Source organism: Notamacropus eugenii, chromosome 1 (genome assembly GCF_028372415.1).
Source record: "Notamacropus eugenii isolate mMacEug1 chromosome 1, mMacEug1.pri_v2, whole genome shotgun sequence".
In the NCBI taxonomy this organism is placed as follows: Eukaryota; Metazoa; Chordata; class Mammalia; order Diprotodontia; family Macropodidae; genus Notamacropus; species Notamacropus eugenii.
Window position 1 is genome coordinate 393,310,249 of NC_092872.1, and position 27,996 is coordinate 393,338,244.

Consider the following 27,996-nt stretch of genomic DNA (forward strand, 5'->3'; position numbering starts at 1 on the left):
AAGCACTTCTCTATAATTAGAAGATGACCATCTGAATTGGAGGAAAAAGTTCCTTTCCAAGAGTTCCTTATGCCAATAAAATCACAGATGAATACAAAAAAATGAACTGAGGAACTCAATAAATTAATTTATGCTGCTTTTTTCTTATCCAAGTAGATTTCCTCAAGTAAAGTATTTGCTACCCAAGGTCTTTATACCAAAAATCATGCTTGAATTTTGGTTTTTCCTCAGCTACCTAAAATCACAGAATCATAGAAGGAGTCTCAGAAATCTGATCCTCTGTTCTCTGTCCCCCAGCTAAGCATTTTGCAGATGAGGGACCTGAGGCAAAGAGAAAAGCAAATTACTTCCCCACAGCCACATGCATAGGTTATATTAAAGATTGGGACTAAAACTAACCTAGGTTTCTCAGTTTCAAGTTAGCTATTATTTATTTTCTACACCTGGAAACATTATCCAGTTATTTTCAACCAGGCTTTGTCTAAATCTGAAAGACTATATATGTTATGTGTGTGTGTGTGACTTCACTTTAGTGTTGTTGTTCCCCTTGAGGGAAGTTCTACAAACAGGATGGAGACATTTATTCCATGACTAAAACAGAGAAGATTTAAAGGAGAAATTCCCTCACTGCACTGGTAGCAATCTAAAAAAGGCTGCTGATGTGCCCTACAAACTCTCAGAGTCACCTTGTAAACTTGAGGAAAACAGCTTATATAGCACTGCCTAAATCATTTGGACAGGATACTAGATAATCCTATTTTCTTATCTAGGTATGAGATTGAAGACTTGAAAGCATCTTTAGTACAGATATGTACTTTTTTTTTCAGGCACATGCCACAAACCCAGTTCAAGCCCTAAGATATTAAAGATCAATAAGCTAAATTATAGAATAGAACCACTCCAGTGTTTAATCAATCATCAAACCAGCATTTATTTTCTGCCATGTTTCAGGCACTGTGCTAGGCATAAAAGATACAAAGACAAAAGCTAAAACAGTCCCTAAATTTAATAAGCTTACAATTTAGCCAGGAGGGACATGTGTGCATGTATGTATATGCATAAGTACATTTACATGGATATGTGTATTTTTGTTGTTCAGCAATCATGTGACACTTTGTGACCCCATTTGGGGTTTTCTTATCAAAGATACTGGAGTTTTTGCCATTTTCTTCTCCAGTGGATCCATTTTGTCGGGCAATTAGATGTTAAGTGATTTGTCCAGGTCACACAGCTAGAAGCTGAGTCTGGATTTGAACTTAGGTCTACCTGACACTAGGCCCAGTGCTCCATCCAGTAAACCACCAGTTGCCTTATATGTGTACATATATGTGCATATAAACATGTGTGTGCATATGTGTAAATGTATACGTGTATGAACACATTTAAATATATGCATAATAGCCACAAAATAGATAAAAAGTGATTTGGGAGTGAAGGTACTAGCAGTTAGGATGACCAGGAAAGCCTTCATATAGAAAGTGGCATTTAATCTGATCCTTGAAGGAAATCAGGGATTTTTGAGAATTATAGGTGACAAGCTAGTGCATTCCAAACTTGGAAACCATCAATAAAACAGCACAGAACCCTACATGAGGAATTGCAAGAAGACCAGTTTGGCTAGACATAGAGAGGAACAATGTGCGATAAAGCTGAAATCAATCACTCATTCAACAAGCATGGATAAGTAGGTTGGGGCCAGATTGTGAAGGACTCTAAATGCCAATATCTTGGAACTCCAGAGACTGCAAGATTTGGCAGGTCCTATCAAATTGGAAAAGCTTCAAGTGTGGATCTAGTAATAGAACATATGACAATATCTTATAACCTCTGACAGAGATAGCCCTGAGAATAAGGAGGTTTAAGACAAACAGGGATCCAGCTGTCAACTGATTTTTTGTCACAAAAGTAATCATCTCGCAGTCCTTTGGTGCTTTCTAGGAACTGCTATTATTACCAGATGCACAAGACTTCCTCAAGGATACAAGCAACAGAGAGAAACAAAGCACACAGGAAAAGTTATCCAGATAATCAGAATCTCCAGTGCCACACTGCTCTTAATAAAAATAAAATAAAATGATAATGATAATAGCGATTGATAAGAGAGAACAAAAGCCAAAGAAGTAGATCTAAGTCAAGACTTTATTTTACATTCTAAAAGTTGTAGATTATAGGAATAGTTGATAACTATGTGAAAAAGACTACATATCAAAATTTCTGGGATACCCTTAAATCAATCCTTAGGGCATACACACACACACACATACACACACACACATACACACATACATATATACACATACATGTATACATATACATACACATACATATATACACACACATACATACACACTATATATATCTATCTGAGAACATGTTAACAAAATGGAATGGGGGACAATTAACTGAATATGAAATTAAATAATAAAAAATGAGCAAAAAATATTTTATTTTTCAAATTAAGAAAGAAATAATTAAATTAAAATTCAGAAAGGCTATGTCGTTGATAAACAAAACTAAAAGCTGAGTTTTTGAAAAGACTAACAAAATTTATCAAATACCTTTAGGTAACCTGATTAGAAAGAAAAATGTTACCGAAATAATAATAATAATAATAATTAACAAGATGAATCACAATAGTGAAGAAATAAAGACAATTATCAAAATCTACTATACACAATTATAGTTTTGCAAGCAAAACCAAGAATTTAAAAGAAAAAGATTGTGCAAACAAAATAAGAATTAACAGAATACGAAGTAGACAGCTGAAACCAGGGGTCAGGAATCTGCAACCTCAAGGCTGCATGTGGCCTTGAATCTAAACACATTGAATCTAAACCTCACAGTACAAATCCCTTTAATAAAAGAATTTGTTCTGTAAAACTTGGACTCGATCAAAAGGCCACACCCAAGGACCTGAAAGACCACATGTGACATCAAGGCTGCAGGTTTCCCACACTAAAGAAACTACCAAAGGGGGAACCTGCTTCAGATGGCTGTGTAGGTAAATTTTATCAAGCTTTTAAAGAGTAACTAATGTTTATTTACATGAAAAAATATATTACATATATATATGTTGTATGTGTGTATACATATTTACATACATACATGCATACATAAATTTTTACTGTCAACAATTGGGAAAGAAAATGCTCTACCAAACTCTTTTTGTAATACTAATATGACTATAATCCCTAAAACAGAAAAGGATAAAGCAAAGAAACAGAACTATAGACCAATTTTCAATATCACTAATATATTTATTTATATATTTATGGGAGAGAGAATGTCAAAAACTTTAAATAAAATCCTGGTAAATAGATTTATATATATAATCATCTAGTGTGATTAAACTGGATTTATTAGGAACAAGGCGAATATGATTCAACATTAGGAAAATGAACCATATAAAAGTCTTATTTCACATTCCTTCTTTTCAAGATGATCAGATCTCTAGCCACCATATGAGCACAAATTTTCTGGGTTTCATTTCTTTTATCTATTGATTGTCAAATAATTAGAAACCTGAAGTAAATTAATTTGGAAAAGGTAGAGGCAACATTACAGAAGTTTGTCCTTGGAGTGAGCACAACAGCAGATAGGACAATCCCTCTGAGAGTACAATCACACTGAGAGGGTCTCTTAAGGAGCCCTAGCCCATAGGCCATCCCACCCTCACACACACACACACACACACACACACACACACACACTATTAGTTGGGAGAAAGAAGGTATCCCTGGGAGAGGACACTGTTGTTAAAGTATCCTAGGAATGATAGCCAAAGAAATCACACCTCACCTTTCCAGAGGACATTGGAATACAAGGACAATACCATCTCCCTTATATCCTTATATCAGCACTTTGTTCCCCTCCCCCACTCCCACTTTGATGCTTACTAAGACTGCTGACTGCAAATTGGGGAAAAGGTGATGCCCTGTTGTGTCTTTGGCAGCAACTGCTGCTTTCCTTCTCTCACAACTGACTTGGCCTGCTTCATTGATTGTAGTGACTTTGTGTGCTTGTCATCTGAGGACATTAAGTCATCATGTCAGTTAAGTAACTATGGAAAGGCTCATCAACCTCAAAGGAATTATTTGGGCATAGTAACTCTTTAGTCATGATATGCAATAGCAAAGAACTGGTAAAATGCCACACCAAAAGAATGCCAAAACTTGTGAAGGACTTGCATTGGTAAATTGCTTTTATTGGCTAGAAGTCTGCCAGGCCTAGAGGCCTGTGTGGGCTACCCGAGTCTTCTTACCTCACCTCCGAGGTCTTCGGTTGGCCAAAACCAGATGCTCATATGAGAGAAAGGACGTTCCAGAGTCGAACAAGGGTTGAGCTTTATTTCAGGGTCTAGTTACAAGTGCAGGGTAAAGTCTTCCTTAGGAGGAAGAGGGGGAGATTTCCTAAGGAGGCTAAGATCTTAAGGGATTGGAAGTAGAAGTACAAGCGGGGAGAGAGGGGGAGGGGAGAAAGAAGAGAAGAGAAGTGGAGCCTACTGTCCTCTTGGCTCCTCACGTGCTAAGAGCGCTTTCAGGCTTCCTCAATCCTACTTAACCTTCAGCCGCACAGTTTACATCTGAATACCGTGCTGTTAGGTAACTAGGTGTGCTCCAATCCGGGACAATCTCGAGGGCGGGGAGATCTCTCTCCCATCACGTTTCTCATGGGAAGAGGCGGAATTACTCGAGATAGCTCGGTTCACCTCTATTCCCTGCCGTTTCCTGGGAGGGTCTCGTGAGAGCTCTAAGATTTAGAAGCTCCCACCTTTACCCGCCCGAGACTGTCCACACGGAATTGAGCTTCCAATCCCAACAGAAGTCCAAGGTAGATTAACCAATACTACTTGTCACACTGCAAGGAGAGAATGAGGCTGATGACATTACACAGATCTGTCTCACTCAAATCCAATTCACAGGCAAATCAAGACATCACCCTCATGATGTAGCTGGTCCTCTTTCAAAACTAAGAATGAACAACATCTTGTCACACTATACAGAGCATGTGTTCTAAGCTTTAAATAGCACTATGCTTTTCGCAAATCGTGACCTTGATTCTTACTTTGTCAAGATTGGTATGGACTAATCTTTTTTTCAAAGAAAATATACAATCTGAATTTGACTCTAAATAGCAAGACTAGGTTATTGGTTTTAAACTATTACTCTAAAACTTTTGGGATATGCCTCACAAGAAACTGTGACCTCCCCAGACTAAACAATATGTCACTGGATGTGAAGTTAAAGTCCTAACTTCAAATCCTACCACAGACAATTAGTAGATGGATAATTTTGGCAAGTCTTTAATCTCTAGGTGCCTCAGTTTCCTCATATGTAAAATGAGGGGACTGGACTCAATGACTCAGAAAGTTTACACTAGCATTAAATCTAGAATATGATCCTGTTATCTCTTTTCACTATTCCCTCAATGTCTCATCTCTATATTCAATATGCATTCATTTAAATGCCTACTATGGTTCAGATATTGTGCTGTTTTGGGCGTAAAGACACAAAAATAAAACAGTTCATGACCTTGAAGAGACTATATTCTATAGAGAAGTTGCTCAGAATTGAATACCATTTTGCCTTGTGTGCAAATTCTGCCAAGTCACTTTCATACTCCAATTATTCATTCAAGGGAGATTGCTCAGTGAAACTGTAGTCATGGTTATGCAACTGAGTTTAGAGGAATCAAGCATCTTTTTTTTTTGCTAAAAGCTGAGGGCTTCCATTAGCTACAGACTAATTTCACTGCTGAATGAAGGCTGCAAGATAATTACAAAAAGTGCTCACCAGAACACCAGTGCATATTGCTCCTAAATTAATAAAGTTTTGTTAAATGAATTTTATTAAAAACAGACAATAATACAAGACTATTGATTAGCTTAATTAATATGAACCAACATGCAGAATCAAGTGGCAACATTAACCTTCAGTTTATTTAAGAACCTAGGAAAAGTAAAGAGGAACTATTCATTTGTTAGTTAATACCTTGACATTCACAATTTTTTTCCCCTCATGGAATTAGACAGCTTTATACTTTGTAAATACCAGTTTCTGGATATATATGTGGGGATATGTATGTACACATCACCTCAAAAATTCTTCTTTACCAAAGGAATTCTTTCAAGATGTCTACAGTGAAAACACTCTCATTCAGTAAAGTAAAATATGGAGAAGGACACCATAGAGAGGAAAGATACTAGGCTAAAACCAAAGATGAAAATGGGTCAATTAGAAATGAATATGGATGGGTGTTAAACAAATAGGTATTGCTAGCTGAAAAGCTGTGGAAGTTAAAACTGAATTGAAAAGTGAAATGGACCACTTGCAGGAGCCAAGATGGCAGAGTAAAAAGTAAATCTCCCATAACTCTCCTATATTCACCTCCAAACAACTATAAAATAGTGCCCAAAACAAAACCTAGAACAGCAAAATCATCAAAAAATGGGGTGAAAAAATCTTTGAATCCAAGAAACTTGGAAGATTGGCAGGAAATACCTTTCTCACTCAGTTAAAAAAAGAATGGAGTCCAGGACAGGAAGCATCCCAGGAAGCAAACAGGAAACTCCACCTTAGCAAACCAGTAGTACATCCTGAGCCCCAGCAGTATACCCATACACACTACCCTAGTTGTAGGGCAGTCAAACACCAATACTAGGACCATCCATGTGCCTCAGCATAGTTGGGGAAAGTAAAGGGCAGACTCCAGCTCAGAGAACCACCACTTCAGCAGAGCATGGGGCAAACTGCCAACCTCCAGAGGACAGAACATGCTTCAGTGTATCCCCAGGGAAACAAGAAACACCCCACTGGCCTCAGCACACACCACTAGGACCACAGCTTAGTAACAAGTAAGCTTCCAGACCCCTAAGGTCTGGAAGGACTCCAGCAGCACCAACCACCCCCAACCACATCCCCTCAGCCCAGGACCAAACACAAAGATCCTGAATAGGCTTCAAGACAACATCAGGGGAGCCAAGATGGCAGAGTAGACAGATGGACCTATTCTAGCTATCCCCCCAAAGACCATAAAATACCTGTAAAAATAACTCTAAACAAATTCTAGAGTAGCAGAAACCACAAAACAACAGAGTTAAAGAAATTTCCAGCCCAAGACAGCCTGGAAGGCTTACAGGAAGAGTCTATTGCACTGGATTCAGAGCAGAGTGCAGCCCAGTCTTAGCTACACAGCTTGGCAGGGACAGGACTGGAGCAGGCTTCAGGGCATGGAATCATGGGTAGCAGCTTCCATTACGAGATTTCTCAAACCACAAATACCAAAGACAGCTTCAAAGGTCAGTGAGAAGGCTCTTTCACCTGGGTGAGAAGGGAATGTTGTCTGGCCCCAGCCCTAGGGCTGCAGTGGTAGCTGAAGTAGCAGCATCCACTTTAGGAGACCTCAGTCAAAAGCCCCTGGGGAAATCAAGTGGTGAATTTGAGTCTTAGCCCTGATTGGCCGCCTTGGGATGAGGAGGACCACTGAGGTGGTAGAGCTGGAGGCAGTTGTGGAGAGATCCTGAGCAGAAAAGCTTGTGGTTGCTCCCAGACCAGAGTGCAGACCAGGAGAAGAGTTAACTCCTCTCACTTAATTGAGTTGCCTGGGAGGAACTAAGATCTTACAGGTCCCCAGAGTATACCCTCCACTTGACAAAGGACTCAAAAGTCAAGTAGCAGGCTGGGAAAATGCTCAAAAAAGGGAAAAAATAAGACTATAGAAGGTTACTTTCTTGGTGAACAGGTATTTTCCTTCATTCTTTCAGATGAGGAAGAACAAAGGATACCATTTGAGGAAGACATCAAAGTCAAGGCTTCTGCATCCAAAGCCTCTAAAATAAACATGCAGTGGTCTCAGGTCATGGAAAAGCTCAAAAAAGATTTTGAAAATCAAATAAGAGGGGTTGAGGAAAAACTGGGAAGAGAAATGAGAGCAACACAAGAAAATCATGAAAACCAAGTCAACAGCTTGCTAAAGGAGACTCAAAAAATGCTGAAGAAAATAACACCTTTAAAAACAGACTAACCCAAATGGCAAAAGAGGTCCAAAAAGCCAATGAGGAGAAAAATGCTGTAAAAAGCAGAATTAGTCAAATGAAAAAGGAGGTTCAAAAACTCATTGAAGGAAATAGATTTTTAAAAATTAGAACGGAGTAGATGGAAGCTAGACATTATGAGAAACCAAGAAATTACAAAACAAAACCAAAAGAATGAAAAAATTGAAGACAATGTGAAATATCTCATTGGAAAAACAACTGGCCCTGAAAAGAGATCCAGGAGAGACAATTTTAAAAGTATGGGGCTTCCTGAAAGCCATGATGAAACAAAGAGCCTAGACATCATCTTTCACAAAATTATCAAGGAAAACTGCCCTGATATTCTAGAACCAGAGGACAAAATAAATATTGAAAGAATCTACCAATCACCTCCTAAAAGAGATCCTAAAAGGAAAACTCCTAGGAATATTGTAGTCAAATTCCAGAGTTCCCAAGTCAAGGAGACAAATGCAAGCAACCAGAAAGAAACAATTCAAATATTGTGGAAATACAATCAGGATAGCACTAGATCTAGCAGCTTCTACATTAAGGGACTGAAGAACTTGGAATATGATATTTCAAAAGTCAAAGGAACTAGGACTAAAACCAAGAATCACCTACCCAGCAAAACTGAGTATAATACTTCAGGGGTAAAAATGGTCATTCAATGAAATAGAGGATTTTCAAGCATTCTTGATGAAAAGACCAGAGCTGAAGAGGAAATTTGACTTTCAAAGAATCAAGAGAAGCATGAAAAGGTAAATGGGAAAGAGAAATCATAAAGCACTTTCTAAAGTTGAACTATTTACATTCCTACATGGAAAGATAATATTTGTAACTTTTGAAACTTTTCTTAGTATTTGGGGAGTTGGAGGGATTATATACATATATATATATATAGACAGAGGGCACAGAGTGAGTTGAATAAGAAGGGGTGATATCTAAAAAAATAAAATTAAGGGGTAAGAGAGGAAGATATTGGGAGGAGAAAGGGAGAATTGGAATGGGGCAAATTATCTCTCATAAAAGAGGCAAGAAAAAGCTTTTTCAATGGAGGGGAAAAGGGGGGAGGTAAGACAGAAAAAGTGAAGTTTATTCTCAGCACATTTGGCTTAAGGAGGGAATAATACGCACACTCAATTTAGTATTAAAATCTATCTTACACTACAGGAAAGAAGGGGATAAGGGAATAAGTGGGGTGTGGGGGAGATGATAGAACAAATAGAAGGAGAAAATAATTGGAAGTAAACACTTTTGGGGAGGGACAAGGTCAAAAGAGAAAATAGAATAAATGGGGGCAGGATAGGATGGAGGGAAATATAGCTAGTCTTTCACAACATGACTATTATGGAAGTCTTTTGCATAACTGCACATATATAGGCTATATTGAATTGCTTGCTTTTCAGTGGGGATGGGTGGAGAGCAAGTAAGAGAGAAATTCAAACAAAGTTTCAGGAATGAATGTTGAGAATTTCTTTTGCATGCAACTGAGAAATAAGAAATACAATGTAATGGTCCTATAAGAAAAGAGAGAAGATGGGGATAAGGGTAAGGAGGGGAGTGATAGAAGGGAGGGCAGATTGGAAGAAAGGGTAATCAGAATGCATCGTGTTTTGGGGTGGGGGAGGGGAGAAATGGGGAGAAACTTTGCAACTCAAGAACTTGTGGAAATGAATGTTGAAAACTAAAAATAAATAAAATACATTTTTTCAAGAAAGACAATATCAGTGCAACACCAGGTAAACATCTAGGGCCTACAGCACCTGGCACAAGAAGCCTGTGGCAATGCCTCTCCCATCTTGGGAGCAGAGCTCAAATTTAAAAGAAAAAGGAAACAGGCCAAAAATAGATGAGCAAAAAACAGCAACAAACAATAATCTGACCACAGAAAGTTATGGTGACAGGGATGATCAAGAAACAAACTCAGAAGAGGACAACAATGTCAAAATACCTATGGGCAAAACCCCAAAGAAAAACAAGAAGTGGTCTCAGACCCAGAAAGAACTCATGGAAGAACTCAAAAAGATACTTAAAAAGCATGTGAAAGGTAGAAGAAAATTGAGATAACAAACAAGAATGATGCAAGAGAATAATGAAATAAAAAAGAATCAACAGCTTGGAAAATGAAAGCAATTGCCTGAAAAGTGGAATTGGCCAAATGAAAAAGGAGATACAAAAATTCACTGAAGAATGCAACTCCTCAAAAGTATAATTGACCAAATAGAAAAGAAAGTATAAAAGTTAATTGAGAAAAAATCACCTTAAAAGTTAGAATTGGGCTAGTTAATGACTCTGTGAGACCAATCAAACCAATTCAAAAGAATGAAAAAAATAGAAGAAAATGTAAAATATCAAATGGGAAAATTAACTGACCTGGAAAATAGATCCAGGAGAAACAATGTCAGAATCGTTGAACTACCTGAAAGCCATAATCAAAAGGAGAACCTGAATAACTTTCAAGACATTATCAATGAAAACTGCTCTGATATCCTGGAACCAAAGGGCAAAATGGACATTGAAAGAATCCACTATTCATCACAGGAAAGAGATCCCAAAATAAAAACTCCAAGGAACAATATAGTCAAATATCAGAACTGTCACATCAAGGAAAAAATACTTCAAGGGCCAGAAAGAAACAATTCAAATATCAGGAAGTCACAATTAGAATTACACAGGATTTTAGTAGCTGCAAAATTAAAAGATCAAAGGTCGTGAAACATAATAGTCCAGAAGGCAAAGGATCTAGTACTACAACCAATAATCATGTACCCAGTAAAATTTAGCATAATACTTCAAGGGGAAAAATGGTCTTTCAATGAAATAGAAACATTTCAAGCTTTCATAAAGAAATTAGAATTAAAACAAAAATTTGATCTCTAATATCTAGGTGCAAGAGAAGCATAAATGGGCAAAAAGGAAAAAGAAGACATAAATGATTCAACAGAGCTAAACTGTTTACATCACTACATGAGAAGATGATACTTGCAGTTCTTAAAATAATAGTACAGGCAGAAGGAACATACATAGACAGAAGGGATGGGCATAAGGTGAATTTGAAGGAATGTCATTAAAAAAATTAAGAATAAGGGGGAGGAGCCAAGATGGCGGAGTAGAAAGCTACACATATGCTAACTCCAAACCCACAGCCCATAAAATACCTGTAAAGAAGAACTCCCAACAAATTCTGGAGCAGCAGAAGCCACAGAACAACGGAGTGGAAGAGATTTCTGTTCCAGAGAGACCTGGAAAACCACTGCAAAAGGTCCGTGGCACACTAGACCTGGAGCAGAGCCCAGCCCTACCTTGGCCCGTGCGGCACCAAGAGGAGCAGATCCGAGCAGGCTTCAGGGATGGAATCTCCAGTGGCCACAGAGGTCCCTCCACCCACAGACACCAAAGGTCAGTGCAAGAGTCTTTTGGGCTGGCCAAGAGAGGAGCAGGGTGTCCCCATGACTCAGGCCCCCTCAAGAGGCAGCAGCGGACAGGGGCTCCCAAAGCAGGCAGAAGCTCAGATCCATTGTTAAAGGTCTCTGCATAAACCCCCTGAGAGAACTGAGCCCCGTGAGGCAGCCCTGCCCCGACCTGACCACCTGAACTTAATCTCACACTGAATAGCAGCCCTGCCTCCACCCAAAGCCTTGAGGCTGGGAAGCAGCATTTGAATCTCAGACCCCAAGTGCTAGCTGGGCACATCTGGAGGCGAGGTGGGTGTGGAAAGAAAACTCAGAAGTCAAGTCTCTGGCTGGGAAAATGCCCAGAAAAGGGAAAAAATAATAAGACCATAGAAGGTTACTTTCTTGGTGAACAGATATCTCCTCCCTTCCTTTCAGATGAGGAAGAACAATGCTTACCATCAGGGAAAGACACAGAATTCAAGGCTTCTGTATCCCGCACATCCAAAATAAATATTCCATGGGCTCAGGCCATGGAAGAGCTCAAAAAGGATTTTGAAAATCAAGTTAGAGAGGTGGAGGAAAAACTCGGAAGAGAAATGAGAGAGATGCAAGAAAAGTATGAAAAGCAGGTCAACACCTTGCTAAAGGAGACCCAAAAAAATGCTGAAGAAAATAACATCCTGAAAAATAGGCTAAAAGAGGGTCAAAAAGTCAATGAGGAGAAGAATGCTTTAAAAAGCAGAATTAGCCAAATGGAAAAGGAGGTTCAAAAGCTCATGAAGAAAACAGTTCTTTCAAAATTAGAATGGAACAGATGGAGACTAATGACTTTATGAGAAACCAAGAAATCACAAAACAAAACCACAAGAATGAAAAAATGGAAGATAATGTGAAATATCTCATTGGAAAAACAACTGACCTGGAAAATAGATCCAGAAGAGACAATTTAAAAATTATGGGCCTACCTGAAAGACATGATCAAAAAAAGAGCCTAGACATCATCATTCATGAAATTATCAAGGAAAACTGCCCTGAGATTCTAGAACCAGAGGGCAAAATAAGTATTCAAGGAATCCACTGATCACCTCCTGAAAGAGATCCAAAAAGAGAAACTCCTAGGAACATTGTGGCCAAATTCCAGAGTTCCCTGGTCAAGGAGAAAATATTGCAAGCAGCTAGAAAGAAACAATTCAAGTATTGTGGGAATACAATCAGGATAACACAAGATCTAGCAGCTTCTACATTATGAGATCGAAGGGCCTGGAATATGATATTCCAGAAGTCAAAGGAACTAGGACTAAAACCAAGAATCATCTACACAGCAAAACTGAGTATAATATGTCTTTCAATGAAATCGAGGACTTTCAAGCATTCTTGATGAAAAGACCAGAGCTGAAAAGAAAATTTGACTTTCAAACTCAAGAATGAAGAGAAGCATGAAAAGGTAAACAGCAAAGAGAAGTCATAAGGGACTTATAAAAGTTGAACTGTTTACATCCCTACATGGAAAGACAATATTTGTAACTCTTGAAACTTTTCAGTATCTGGGTAGTTGGTGGGGTTACATACATACACACACACACACACACACGCACACTCACACAGAGACAGAGAGCACAGAGTGAATGGAATAGGAGGGGAATCATATCTTAAAAAAATGAAATCAAGCAGTGAGAGAGAAATATATTGGGAGGAGAAAGGGAGAAATGGAATGGGGCAAATTATCTCTCATAAAAGAGACAGGCAAAAGACTTTAGTGGAGGGAAGAAGAGGGGAGGTGAGAGAAAAACATGAATCTTACTCTCATCACATTCGACTAAAGGAAGGAATAAAATGCACACTCATTTTGGTATGAAAACCTATCTTACAATACAGGAAAGTGGGGGAGAAGGGGATGAGCAGGGTGGGGGGAGATGATGGAAGAGAGGGCAATGGGAGGAGGGAGCAATCTGAAGTCAACACTCTTGGGGAAGGACGGGATCAAAAGAGAGAATAGAAGCAATGGGGGGCAGGATAGGATGGAGGGAAATATAGTTAGTCTTACACAACACGACTATTATGGAAGTCATTTGCAAAACTACACAGATATGGCCTATGTTGAATTGCTTGCCTTCCCAAAAGGAATGGGTGGGGAGGTAGGGATGAAGTTATAGGAACAACTGTTGAGTACTGTTCTTGCTATTAGGAAATAAGAAATACAGGTAATGGGGTATAGAAAGTTATCTGGCCCTACAGGACAAAAGAGAAGATGGGGACAAGAGAAGTGAGGGACGATAGAAGAGAGGGCAGAGAATGCTCAGTGTGTTGGGGTGGGGGGAGGGGACAAACGGGGAGAAAATTTGGAACCCAAAATTTTGTGAAAATGAATGTTAAAAGTTAAATAAATAAATTTTTAAAAAATTAAGAATAAGAAAAAGGAGTGCATTGGATATAGAAGGAAGGGACAGATAGAATGGGAAAACTATTTCTCATAAAGAGGCACAAAAGAATTATTACAGTGGAGGAGAAGATGGGAGGGGGAACAATGGGCATCACTTAAAGCTTATTCTAAACAATATTGCCTCAGTGAGGGAATAATATACATAATCAGTTGAACATAGAATTCTGTCTTACTCAACAAGGAAGTAGGAGGGGAAGAGATTAAATAAAGAGGGGTGGAACTGATAGAAGGAAGGGTAGATCAGGGGAGATGATAGACAGAAACAAAACACTGGTGAGGAGTGAAAGGGTGAGAGGAGAGAGAGGACAAACTGGAGAAAAATAGAATGGAGGGAAAACAGTTAGTACTGTGAATGTGAATGAGATGAACTCTTCCATAAAATAGAAGTGGATAGCAGAGTAAAAACTAGAATCCAACAATATGTTGCTTACAAGAAACATACTTGAAACAAAGAGATACACAGAGTAAAGGCAAGCAAAACAAGATCTATTATGTTTTAGATGAAACAAACAACAACAACAACAACAAAAAACAGAGGTAGCAATCCCGATCTCAAAGTGAAAGCAAAAATAGATCTAATTAAAGGAGATATCAAAAGAAACTACATCTTGCTAAAAAGGTAACAGACAATGAAGTGGTATCAAAACTAAACATATCTGTACTGAGTGTTATAGCATCTGAATTTTTAAAGGAGAAATTGAGTTACAGAAAGAAATAAACAGAAAAACTATACTGGCAGGGGACCTAAACTGTCCCCTCTCAAAACTCAATAAATCCAACCAAAAAGAAAAACAAGCAATGAAGGAAGTAAATGGAATATTAGAAAATTCAGAGAAAACTGAATTGGAAGAAAAAGAAATGCACCTTTTTCTCAGCAGCACATGGCACCTACACAGAAATTGACCTTGTATTTGGCAAGAAAAACCTCAGAATCAAATGTGGAAAGGAAGAAATGTTCTTTTGGATCATATTGCAATGAAAATTACATTGAACAAAGGGTAGTGGGAAGATAGATCAAAAATTAATTTGAAACTAAATAATCTAATTCTAAAGAATATGTGAGTCAAAGAACAAATCATTGAAACAGCCAATAATTTCAATAAAGGGGATGACAACAATGAGACAATTTACCAAAATTTATGGGATGCTGCCAAAGCAGGTCTTAAGGGAAATATTATTTCTCTAAATTCTTACATCAATAAAATAGAAAAAAAAACATCAATGAATTGGTCGTGTAACTAAAAGAAAACTAGAAAAGGAACAAATTAAAAATTCCCAATTGAGTAAGAAATTAAAAATCCTAAAAATCAAAGGTGAGATTAATAAGATTGAGAGAGAAAAATGCTATTGAGCTAATAAATCTAGAAGCCAGTTTTAAGAAAAAACCAATAAGATAAACATGGCACTGATTAATTTGATTCAGAAAAGGAAAGAAGAAAACCAGGTATATAGTATCAAAAATTAAACAGGTAAAATCACCATGAATGAAGAAATTAAAGTGATCATTAGGAAATACACCCTTCGATCCAGCAATATCACTTCTAGGACTGTATACCCAAGAGAACATTAAAATGGGAAAGAGTCCCTCATGTACAAAAATATTTATAGCAGCACTCTTTATGATGGCCAAAAACTGGAAATCAAGGGGATGCTCATCAACTGGAGAATGACTGAATAAATTATGGCATATAAATGTAATGGAATACTATCGCACTATAACAAATGATGAACAGGAAGACTTCAGAGCGACCTGGAAAGACTTCTATGATGCTGAGTAAAAGGAGCAGAACCAGGAGAACTTTGTGCACAGCAATGACTTCTGTATATGAGAGTTTTTTCTGGTAGATTTGGAACTTCATTGCAATACAAGGACTTAAAAAAATTCCCAATGGTCTTTTAAGGCAAAATACCTTCCACATCCAGAGAAAGAAGTATGGAATTCAATGGCAGAATTATTTTCTTTTGCATTACGTTTTGGTTTGTTATACGATTTCTCCCATTCATTTTAATTCTTCTACACAGCGTGACTATAGTGAAATGTATTTAATAGGAATGTATTTGTAGAACCTATATAAAATTGTATGCCATCTCAGGGAGGGAGGGGGAAGGTATGAAGGAGGGAAGGGAAAAAAATCCAAGTAATATGGTGGTGATTATAGAACACTGAAAATAAATAAAATTAATAAAAATTTAAAAAATTTAAAAATGAGATTCTTTCCAAATTGCTTAGCCCTCTTGGGGAACAGCATTATAGAGATAGGTTTAAACTTATCAATCAATCCATTCCACCTTCTTGTAGTTCTATTTGTCAAGAAGTAGTGTCTAAAGTGAGTCTTAAAGGAAGATCAGGATTTTAAAAAGTGAACATAAAGAAGTGCTCATCTAACCTCAAGGAAGGTAGGCCAATTTGTAAAGGACTGAGTCAAAACTGTTTCTTTGGCAGTATTTATGAATATTTGAAGGTCAAAGGGGCAAAGAATGACAATGCTTTGTTGAATGTGCCAATTATAGGATCAAGACTGTGAAGACAGGAAAGTGAGACCAGCCAAGGGGAAACAGGGACTGATTGAGGAACCACAGTTAGCATTAAGGATGGTAAATAGGATAAGGAAGAAGGAGATAGCAGAAGAGATATGGAAAAGGGGATTTATAATCAGATAGAAGAGTTCAGAGTTCAAAGTCATGAAAGTAGAATGGTTTTCAATGATGGTGAAGTCCAAGATATGACCAACTCTGTATTTGACTGAGTTTTAGTGGAGATGAATATCATGGGAATTTAAGAGGTTGGTGAATTGTAAAGGTAGAAGCTATAAAAGGATAAATGTTAAAAATATATTAGTGGCACCAAACTACCCCAAATCTGAGAACTCTCATACTGTGAGATCTTTCTAGCACTAGACAATAGGACGCTTGATAGACTAAACTCTATTGAATAAGCAGTTAACTTTGTTCAAGAGAAATTTAATAAAGCATATGATGAATCTGTGCTATTTGGAAGAATTGCTGGCTCAATAAAGAAAATAAAAATTAATTTAGAAAATTTCTATGAATCAAAGACATAATATTTTAAAAATTCCTCTAAAGTTACAAGTCACATGAACTTCCTAAAAGAAGAATGGAAGCGAATGCTGTCAAAGGCTTCCTGGAGCTTCCTAAGCAACCACCACAGAAGAGCCAAGAGCAGAAAAATGCTCCTTTCTCCAGCAGGAACAATAAGAATAATAACAGCTGACATTTATATAGTGCTCTAAGGGTTTGGAGGCAGATGTGTGCTCAATGAATAGAGTCCTGAGCCTGGAGTCAGGAAGACCTGAATTCAAATCCAGCTTCAGACACTAGCATATGTGACCCTGGGCAAGTCATTTAACCTCTGTTTGCCTTAATTCACAAGAGAAGGAAATGACAAACCTCTCCAGTATCTTTGTCAAAAAGAACCCATGGATAGTATGGTCCACAAGGTCACAAAGAATCAGACACAACTAAACAGCACAAGACTTGCAACATATTTCACTTAGGAGTTGAAAATGACCTTTAAGGTCCTATTCTACCCTAAGATTCTGTCATGTGTAATGTATGTGACATGGGTAAGCCATTTAATCTCTTTGACCTCAAGTTCTTCACATGTAAAATGAAGGGATTGGACTTGATGACTTCTGATGTTTCTTCTATTCATATATCTAAAATCTTCTGGTTCTGATTTCACGTGATTTTGTTTTACTTAAACACCCTGAGAGATGGGAAAGATAATGTTTCTTAGTGAATTTTGACAGAGAAGGAAGGTAAGGCTCAGTGAGTGGGAATGATTTGCTCAAAACGTAACAGTTGAGTATAACAGATCTGAAACTATAACTCAGTTGTTGGAGGAAGAATAGTGAAAATAGTATGTATAGTCAAAGTATCTGAGTTCAGATCTTACCCGTGGCACTTGTTTCCTCTTTGGATTCATCTGTAATAAAAAAAATTTTTTTAAATTACTGAAGTAGATAGATTCTGAAGTTCCCTCCATCTCTGGAGCAATGATCCTATGGTCTTCTCTTGACTTCTAGTCTATCACTCTAGATACAATCATGCTTCCTCACCACTTTTCCTTATGTGTGCTTTTCCCCCTTGTTTGCTTTGTATTCTTTTCAGAATCCTTCATTTCTGTACTTACTCTCATCTGCTCACAGCCCCCAATGACTCTCCAAGATCTATGTCTGCTTTTGTTCCTTTTCTAATCCTATCCCTCCCCTCATCCAGAGCTCTCTTTTCCTGGATAGAGAATACTAGAAGCTAATAATTGTGCCTAAATAAAAGCATCACATCTCTTATGACTTTCACTTCATCGCTTCCCAAATTCTGCTGCTACTCAATGAGCAGCATTCTGGCATAACCCAGGACAGTCCAGTAATACAGGTTTGAGAACTAAAATGCAGTGACACACTCATGCAAAATAAAAACGTAATAAAACTAATTTTGCTAACTTTGAAAACACAATTTCAAAGTCAAGGGGATATAAAGTTCTACTCTCTAATTCATAAACTTAGGAAGCTGACCTTAAAAAAAAAGGGAGATTAAGAATAACCTTTGAGACAGTTTTCCCTCAGGCTGGACTTCTTTTATTTCAAGCATCAAAAAAAATCAAATGTCCTCTCCACTCATTCCTGAAGTACCAACCTGCCTCTGGAACTTAGGAAGGACTTGGCATAAGAGAAAGAATACTGGGCTTAGAATCAGGAAGACTCATCTTCCCGAGTTCAGATTGTTAGAAGTGAGTTTGTCTAACAAGCCCCCAACAGTGAGAAACATGCTCACCTTACACAAAGAACAACACCTGTTGTGAAATCAGGAAAACTTTTATTAATCTTTATGTCCATTCCATCTGAATGAATGGGTAGCCTCCCCAGTAAGGTTACAGGATGACTACAACACATTCATAAAGATGGGATTTCTTATACTGTTTTATGAACTTTGGATCTCCCAGGATGGTGTCCCCTGGCCATGTGACTCCATGTTCTCCTCTTTGATAGGCCCTCCCTCACACAGCTACTTGAGCCTGAACATTACTTTCTGACCTCTAACTTGTCCATGCTAAGTCACAATCCTTATCACCTAGGACTGTGGATAACAAAACTTTCTTGTTTCCCACAAAATCCCCTCTTTTTTCTTTATTTAAATTTGTTTCCACACCTAAATCCAATAAATACCACATTCTTTCCCCTATGAATTCTTCCCTTCATATGAATATGAGTAGGGAGCAAAGTTGACTGACACATTGACAAATTAGAAGGGAGTAGTCCCCTTTCATAAGTACAAATACAGAGATTCAAAATGCAAAGCTCAATGAATTGTCCATTCAGAGGTTCCTTCAGCACAGCATCTCAGCATTCTCTTTCCTTTGTCTTCTTATAAAAATCCAGATATCCGCTCTACTACAAAACTGAACTTAATATAATTTTAGATGACCATTCCTAAACTTTATACACTTATCACTCTTACAAAATGAAAATTGGAACTTTGACCAATTGTCATGTTTAAGAAATTCACATTAGAACCCAGTTTTTACATTTCACATTAATTTAATATTTATTTCCCACATCAGGGGGATGAGATTTCTCTAAGGAGTCGATAACAGGCTCCAGTACTTACATAAATACAATAAATAATCATTTTTAACACAGTACATATCACTTCATAAAACAATTCCAATTTCTGGTCATGTGATACTTCTTTTAAAGCATTTGTCATACAGACTACAAACCATTTTTCTTTTAACATTAATCAGCTAAGGCAAAATAATAACTGTATGCTAACCTCACAAGCCCTTGACCTGATTGTCTCCACACTATTACTAAGAATTAAAGGACCCTAACTTATTGCTGTTAAGTCTGAAATCCTAAGCCTAATAGCTTAACTTTAGACTTAACCTCAGATCTTCCCCTACTAACAATCTATTATTTAGTAGATCTGGTATCAAGCTTACAAAACTTTTGATTATAAGAAATTGCCACTAAGAGTAGGGACATTGTAGGGAAACAACATCTCCCTAATTTCATGTCAGTTCCAGACAGGAGTAGATTGTCAACTGACATTCAGTCAGGTTTAAAGTCTGTCATGTGTCAGTGAGGAAACTGAGTCAGGAAAATGCTACCTCAACCCAGGTTGAAAAGCAGTTCTCCCAACCATCCCATGAGATCACCCCTTTGCAGTTCATACCAGCATCACAGGCTCACTGGCATCATGGGTCAATGGTTCAGACAGTCTTTCTTCATATTCACATCTGGTGTTAGACTCAAAGGAACAGTCAGTTAATAGTCCCATAAACTCTTAAAGTAACAAGCTCCAATAATCAGTTTCAGATACGACTATAATTTCACATGGGTTAAGGAATATCTTTTGAAGCTAGTCTTAAGTAGCTTGAATGCCTTTCTATACTTTTTCTAGTTCCTGATTAAATAACAAAAATAAAATCAAATTTACCATTAAAACCATAATCTATTGCTCTAATTTTTCCCAAACTACTAACGTTTCCAAATCTACTCTATCCCTTTTTAACCCTGCTCAGTCTAAAAGAATGAGCTATGCATATGGTAAGTTCAAACACTAATTTCAACTTATATTCATAGAATGAATTCATATCAAAACAGAAATATTTAACTTTTCCATGAATGCCAAATATCACCAGAGGTTACCTGCCTCTAAGAAAATTAGACTGAATTTCTTTTCTTCAAATTGAAGATGTCTCTGATCTAGTCTCAGTAATTAATTCAGTCAATTATTTTTACTCAATTGGTCTTTGTAACATGTAAAAACCTTATTCTAATTTGGGAACTTTGTCCCTTACCCAAAAGAGTTTTAGTCCCATTTATCTTAAAGGGCCCTGGAAAATCTCACCTTGAAGGCTCCTTGAACTGGCTCTCCTGTGGTCCATAAGTTTTCCCAGTCACTATGCCCTATCAATCCAATTCTCCAGGCTACTGGTTACTCCCATCAAGACCATCTCTGGAGCCCCCCCCCCCATACCACCTGGGGCCACCCTTCCTCAGTCAGGGACTCCTTCCTCAGTGTCTCTGTAGATATAACAAACTTTGACCTTCGTTAGCTGAAAGAATGCTTGGGTTGAATTAATTTGAGCAGCACCCAGCATGCTACTATTTGTGGGGGGGAGGGGTCCCAAGTACCCCTAACCTCAACAATTCCATACAATTACAGTTAACTTTAAGAGTCAATCTTGTTCTATGGAACAATGATACAACATCACATTTATACTTTGGTTTCCTTTTCTTTGCCTAATCATTCCCATTACATTCAGAAAGAATGTTCCCAGGGATTTCATCTTTCACAAGACCATATAAGAATACCCATTTACCCAATTAATTGAAAACAGCAAGATTCCACTACTTGCATTGTGCTTACATCTGAAACTATCTGCTTTGAGTATATAAACATGCCATGAAGATAAAAAGCAAGAATTTAATTAGATTTCATCTCCACTTTATAACCAGACTCAGAAATAGTCAGGTGGGAAAACATTCCTTTCAAAAGAACACAATGGGGAAACTGAGTCAAAAGGATCCCATCCCAGGCTGAGGACAGGATTGTCCCCTGAGGCAAACTTCTGCCTGTAACAGTGACATTCCTCTATGAGAATGATCCCAGAGATTTATACATCATATGGCAGGTTTCACAAATCAAAAATTTTACCAGTATTCACATCTTTAATTTGCCCTAGAAACCAATCACTAGAGATTATGATCACCAAAACAAATTCCTTATTTAGGAATTCCATCTGAGTTCAGATTAGATCTTAATAAGTCCTTCTGTAATGACTGGACTTCAAAAGGAAAGGGGAATGGGGCCAGGAGATTGTCTTAAAATTTACCACAGAGCTTCCTAGAGCCATAAAATTCCTGGTCTCTCTTATCTTGTCCCTTATCTTCCAACTCCTCATAAAACCTGAAGTTATTATAACAAATTAGCTTGCAAATATAAATTCGGTAGTTAGGTCTTTCAAAAATAATACAAAAGATTTTATAAAACATTTCTTCATACAACAAATATTTTGCTCTCCTAAGAACAGCTTACAATTTATCACAAAAGCCTCATGAACCTAATTGGAAAAAAATTACAAAATCTAAAGCTAAGATCTTTGCACATTTGCCCATAAACTTCCTTTTACAAACATTCTTTTGTAAATGCTTGATTCATAGCAAAAACAATTTTAGTTAAAACTTCCTTCTTAACAATAGAAATAAACTTTTTAACATCTTAATACATCCTTAGATGGAACAGGTTTGAAAATCAAACCATATATAAATATATATATATTCGTATTTTTTTAAGGATTCTCTTTTTCTCAATTGGAATTCTACAATACAGAAACTCTTGCACAGAATTCATAACTTTTTTAACCAAGTTATAATTTATTTAACAATGCAATTCCTAATGTAACAATATTTAGATATACTTTAAAATCTAAACTATTAAAGCTTACTTAAAACTTAAAATAAGACATTACTCATTCAGGTGAATGGATTTCCACATCACCTTGCACAGTAATTCATCTCCTTACCACCACATGGGCACACTCTATTACCTGATATCTTTTCAGATAAAGTCATCTCAAGTTTGATTGAGCTATTAATTATCAAATCAAGTTACGTGATTTTTCTGTCTTCTTAAAATACTTCCTCACACCCTCATTACTAACTGAAACCACCTGAAACTGACCCATTCAGAACTATTCAAACCTTTTATCTGCCTTCCATATTTTCAATCAAAACCTTTATCTTTCCAAGTCTCTCAGTCCCATTACTTAGATTATCCAGTTCCTCCACATCTTAACTATAGCTGTCTGCCCTGGAATCCTCTTTTAGTTTAAAGCAAAGAAGTTAACTCTACCATTATATAGCAAACACCAGCATTTTCACTGCTTATTTATAACCAGATATAAGTTTCAAATTATCAAATTTCTATCAATCCTTGTAAAACCCCAATCTATATATAATAAAGTCCAAATTTAAAAATTGTGTAACAATTACATTACATTAATGTTGCATCTAAAATATATCCATCCTTATACCCATCCTTGTGTTAAGCACTTTACAATCATAAATGCTGAATAACAACATTTTTTTCTGTTTAATCCTGATAGGAAGAACATTCTCAGATGCTGCTCTGTATTCCTTCAGGACACATTTTATCATGAAATCATATCAAATTTGGATTTATAATCACTAATGATAAACATTTTAGTCCTCGTTTTTTTCAAATATTCTTGCTACTTAAAAGAAAACTTTATTTATAACTTCCAACAATCTCTTTTTACTCTACTTCCTTAAAGAACTACAACATCACCTTCCAGCTCCCCATTCCTCCTCCAAGGCCCAACGACAAGCTCTCCCAGTCTCATTCCAGCTTTTAAATCATGTGGTGTGGGGGGGTAACTTTTCGCTTGTCCATGTGGTGTGAGCACATGAACAGAGATAATGCTTCTAAAAGAAATCACTGAAATTCTAAAGTGAATTTGCAATTTTAAACACATTGTCTGGCATCAGATATATTTACTTAATTTGAACATAAAGTACAGATTTTAGCTTTGAGATCTCATTAAATAAAAACCCAACTTTTCACTACAGTCAATCAGCATTTTACTCTGCTAATTTCCATTACAAAAGAGATACTCCTTTAGGTGAGGTAGGGAATGTTCTGCCACTCCAATATCTGAGACAGAAAGACCATCTCAGATTCAAAAAACAAAAAACCTCCTTGTCCAGGCAAAAGGGCCTAAATACTTTAATACTGACAAAGTGTGACTTCCCAGTATGAAGCTTAGGAGCTTAATAGCTAATAGTGATAATTACAAATCACAGTAAACAATTTTTAAATTTTTAAATCCAATAAACTTCCATAGCTTTGTTGATTAGTTTCCCAATCAGGCTAAACATTTTCTTAAGTGGATTGCCGGAAGGGAGTACATGGTCTGAGCACAAGGATACTCTGCCATCCTACCCATATCCCCTCATCCTTTTATATTTCAAATAAACCAAATACCATTTCTTCCAGCTTCTTTGTTCCTTAAAAAAAAAAAAAAAAAAAAAGAACCTTAGAGGTTAAGAGCCTAACAATTTAACTTATCAAAAGAGTCACATTTTTTTTAAGTTGAATACTCTGAAAAGAGCAAAAATCTTTCTTTTTCACCTTCACAAACCTGGCCAGTGTTTAGAATGCAGATATAGATAGATAGATGGATAGATGGACAGAAAGATCGAGAGACAGAGATAGATACAAACAACTTTCAAAAAGTTTTTAAACTCTCTATTAACACCATTTACAGAACAAATCAAGCCAAACAGTAAAACATCTTTTTCTCTCTTTCTCTCTCTCTCCAGTCTACTCACTCCTCTGAAACTGCTGTAATCAGAGAAGGAAGGAGAGGTGGAGATTAAGAGAGAGCAGAATTCCAAGGGAAAGTCCAGCTACAGCCCTTGCTATTCTGTCTGACTGCATGGCTTCATTTACAATTTAACAAAACACTTCACAAACACACAGACATACACAGAACAGATAAAGCAATACCGTTTCTCTCTTTTTTAGGAAATAGATTGATTTTATATTAGACAGGTAAAAATTCAATTATTCATTTCAATTTACTCTCACTGACTCCAAGCCAATTTCAAAAGGATCCTTCCCAGAATCTAGATTCTCCTTTCCCCCTCTTTCTCTCTGCTCTCTCCAGAGCAGATAAGGGAAGGAATATAGCCAGCATTCCTTCAAAAAGACTTCTGAAAGAATACCCAGAAGATACTTCATCCCCTTCCTGGTACCACTATCTTAAAAGCACTCACTTCCCATCTTAGGACTTATGCTCTGAAGGTCCCAAAGGACTGGTCATACCTAAGATCCCAAGACAGACAAGGTAGTACATACCCATCAATTTTCCTGCCCTTGCTCAGGTCCCTCACTTAAGCTGCCTCTGGCAATTTAATCCATTGTTTTAGCTGCATTTCCTGAGTTCACAACAATTCCAAACAGTCCCAGAGAAGTTAGCAGTCAGAAAAGGGGAACCATGCTTGTGGGTGTTTGGAACACTGAAAAATCAATGGGCAAGCTCCCATCCCCCACAACCAAGATTCCGTCCTAACCTTTTTAATGCTAAAGATCCCAGACAAGCTCCCAAGAAGTGTGAGAAGCGAGCCTGTATAACAAGCCCCCAACAGTGAGAAACACACTCACCTTAAACAAAGAACAATACCTGTTGTGAAATCAGGAAAGCCTTTATTAATCTTTACGTCCATTCCCCTTGAATGGATGAGTAGCCTCCCAGTAAGGTTACAGAACAACTATAGCATGTTCAGAAAGATGGGGTTTCTTATACTGTTTTATGAACTTTGGATCTCCTGTGATGCTGTCCCCTGGCCATATGACTCCATGCTCTCCTCTCTGATAGGCTGTTCCTCACATAGCTCCTTGAGACTCCACATTAGTTTCTGACCTCTAACCTTTCCATGCATGGTCACAATCTTTATCACCTAAGGACTGTGGAAAACAGAACTTTCTTGTTTCCCACAAAATCCTCCCTCAGATAGTTATTAACTATGTGACCCTGGGCAAGTCACATAATTCTGCTTGCCTCAGTTCCTCATCTGTAAAATGAGCCCCATAAGAAATGGCAAACCACTCCAATATCTTTTTCAAGAAAGCCAAACATGGTCAGAAAGAGTTACACATGACTGAATTGATGGAACAACAACATCCATAGAAAAAGGAGAAAGAACAGCAAGGGGAAGAGAAGTGAAAAGGAAAGGAGGAACAAAAGGCTCTAACCCTACTCTCAGTCATGAGGGTCAACCAAATCAGATTCCCTGTACTTCACTCACCACCCACACAAAACCAACACAGCTCCTGCCAAAAGGACAGCGCACATAATCTCTCCAGGATGCACACAGTCACTCTGGCTGGCAATCAGCTTGGAGCACCTACTCTATTATACCTCCCTTATCCTCACTATCTTCCTGCTTCTTATTTTAGGGTTAACTTTAGGAATAGACCCACTCATTGGGGGTCCATACCTGATCTCATTTCCTCCAACTGCAATGCAAGTTCTCTATTCATGATACATTTTCTTCAATCTCTACTTGTTCCATCCTCAGTATATTCTGTCACAAATACTTATGGGCTATTTCTTCTACTACCATGTCAAAACAAAATTGTCAATGGCTAAGGACCATTTGATGCTGCTTAAATTTAAACCAGAAAATTTGAGGACATCACTAATAGAGGAAGGAAGCTATATCTTTCTGCTACCTTCTCACATAGATATCTGCATTCAATTCCAGGATTCCGAGAGTCCAATATTCTTTTATGTGCAATATCTTTTAAAGGGCAAGGAGGAGGAGGTAAAGATGAGGTGACAATAACTAGGAAGAAGTGGGAAAGAGCATCACCACAGAAAAGTACAATAGTCTTAAGAATTCAGTATCAGTTCTACTTGCTTACAATTTGTAAATCACAGTCTTACTGAGATAAAGAAGAAATGAGAAAAACAGTCATGAGTTGATAACTTTCTGGAAGGGAATTAACCTTTTCTCTATGTGCATGCAATTAGTGATAAAAAAAAAAAAAAGAAAGTTGACTAGAAGCCACATTTTCCTTTAGGTTAAATGATAACATTAATTTAATAATGATGGTGACAAAAAGAACAACATATAAAATGTTCATAAGCCATACCACAGAGAAGGGAAGCTAATGAGGGAGAACTAGTTCAAAAAACTTTTCAGAACTACACAGCCCTACTACACTAAGTACTACACTAATGAAGTATAGTACTATTTTTTCAAACTTGTGAAAATTTTTATTTCCGGTTTTCTTCAAAGTGGGTTAAAAAAAGGTCTTATCAGATTAGAATAACATTTAAATTGTACCTTACCTAATAATAAACTCTGAGAGAAGCATCACACACTTGGCTATGAGATGATGAATGCTTTACCCACAAATGGCTTCAAAAACTGACTGCCAGACTAAGGAGGCACTGTGATCTAGTGGTGTGTCAACAATTCTGACAAAATCCCAGGTCAGATTCTGTACGTGGGGTTTTAGTTCTTTAGAGCCTACAAAGTCCTTTCTGTTACAATAATGCCATGGAAGACAAGATCTTAAGTCATAAAATTCTACCTTTGTTATTTCCTGCCTGTGTGACCTTGGGCATATCCCTTTCCTTGTCTGTTCTTCAGTTTCTTCATAAAGCAAAACAATTGGACTAGGTGACTTCTAAATTTCCTTCCAGCTCATAAGCACCCTAAGTATTATTAACCCAACTTAACAGACTCAAATTCAACAAGTGAAGTGATTTGTTCAGTGGTAGAGGACATATTTGAACCCATGTCTCTGGGCTCCAAGTCTTTTGCCCAATTCACTATTGACCCATTGACATTTTCACCTAAATAATAATATTAAAAACCTACTATGCTACCCTTTGTAGTCGTAGTTTCTTTAAAATTTCAACCGCAATTTATACTGTGCCTGCTACACACAAGGCACAAATAGATTTTTCTTTTTTAGTTCAGTGCAGCTATAGATACATGTATATACACACTTATGTGCATATACTATATACACGTGCATACACTGTATGTGTGCATATATATACATATATAATACATTTATGTGTAATACTATTTGTTGCTTTTATTCTCAGAAATCAGTTAAAATATTATTCTATTCCTGGCCATCAGTACAGGGCTGTATAAAATTCAAGATATAAAAGGTTCAATAAGCCTTCACTGCATTAAGATTATTTTGAGCATTTTAAAGAGGCAAGATATGAAAAATTAAGAAACCTAGATGTTCCCAAGGCAAACAATTGAATGCCAAGTTCAAAGCACAACAGATTTTCCTGTGGGAGAGGGTCACACCACCTAACATTCTGGCTCCTGAAGACATTGTCATGAACTTGGAAAGCAAATTAGTTCACAAGGCAAATAAAATCAAAGAGAAATGAGTACTGGTAGCAAATCACAAAGCTGTGTCTGTAGGGAGGCCTACCTACATAAGACTAAATATAAGAACAGCTAGTTTGCAAGTCAACAACAATAGTGACAGAAGGAAATACTCCCCCTACCTCACACCCCAGGAAAGAGAGGTAGCACAGT

The 27,996-nt window shown here is 37.3% G+C and overlaps 1 long non-coding RNA gene across 1 annotated transcript in view; it reads right to left on the minus strand.

Moving 5' to 3' along the window:
• Positions 1-27,996, minus strand: part of LOC140526105 (uncharacterized) — a 178,919-nt gene that overhangs the window by 128,430 nt on the left and 22,493 nt on the right. The window contains exon 2 of the long non-coding RNA XR_011974236.1: positions 17,784-17,813. This is a non-coding gene — a long non-coding RNA (uncharacterized lncRNA). The remainder of the gene's footprint in view (positions 1-17,783; positions 17,814-27,996) is intronic.